This window comes from Phoca vitulina, unplaced genomic scaffold, assembly GCF_004348235.1.
Source record: "Phoca vitulina isolate PV1807 unplaced genomic scaffold, GSC_HSeal_1.0 scaffold25, whole genome shotgun sequence".
NCBI lineage: Eukaryota > Metazoa > Chordata > Mammalia > Carnivora > Phocidae > Phoca > Phoca vitulina.
Genome location: NW_022589728.1, coordinates 1,273,693 through 1,273,892, shown reverse-complemented (window position 1 = coordinate 1,273,892; position 200 = coordinate 1,273,693). Strand labels below are relative to the sequence as shown.

The following is a 200-nucleotide window of genomic DNA, read 5'->3' as shown; positions in this document are numbered from 1 at the left end:
AGGGAAATACAAATCAAAACCACATTGAGATACCACCTTACACCAGTAGAATAGCAAAAATTGACAAGACAGGAAACAACAAATGTTGGTGAGGATGTGGAGAAAGGGGAACCCTCTTATACTGCTGGTGGAAATGCAAGTTGGTACAGGCAGCTTGGAAAACAGTGTGGAGGTTCCTCAAAAAGTTAAAAATAGAGCTA

General features: G+C 40.5%; 1 pseudogene; it reads left to right on the top strand.

The window, feature by feature from the left end:
* Positions 1-200, top strand: part of LOC116643217 — a 3,850-nt pseudogene that overhangs the window by 962 nt on the left and 2,688 nt on the right.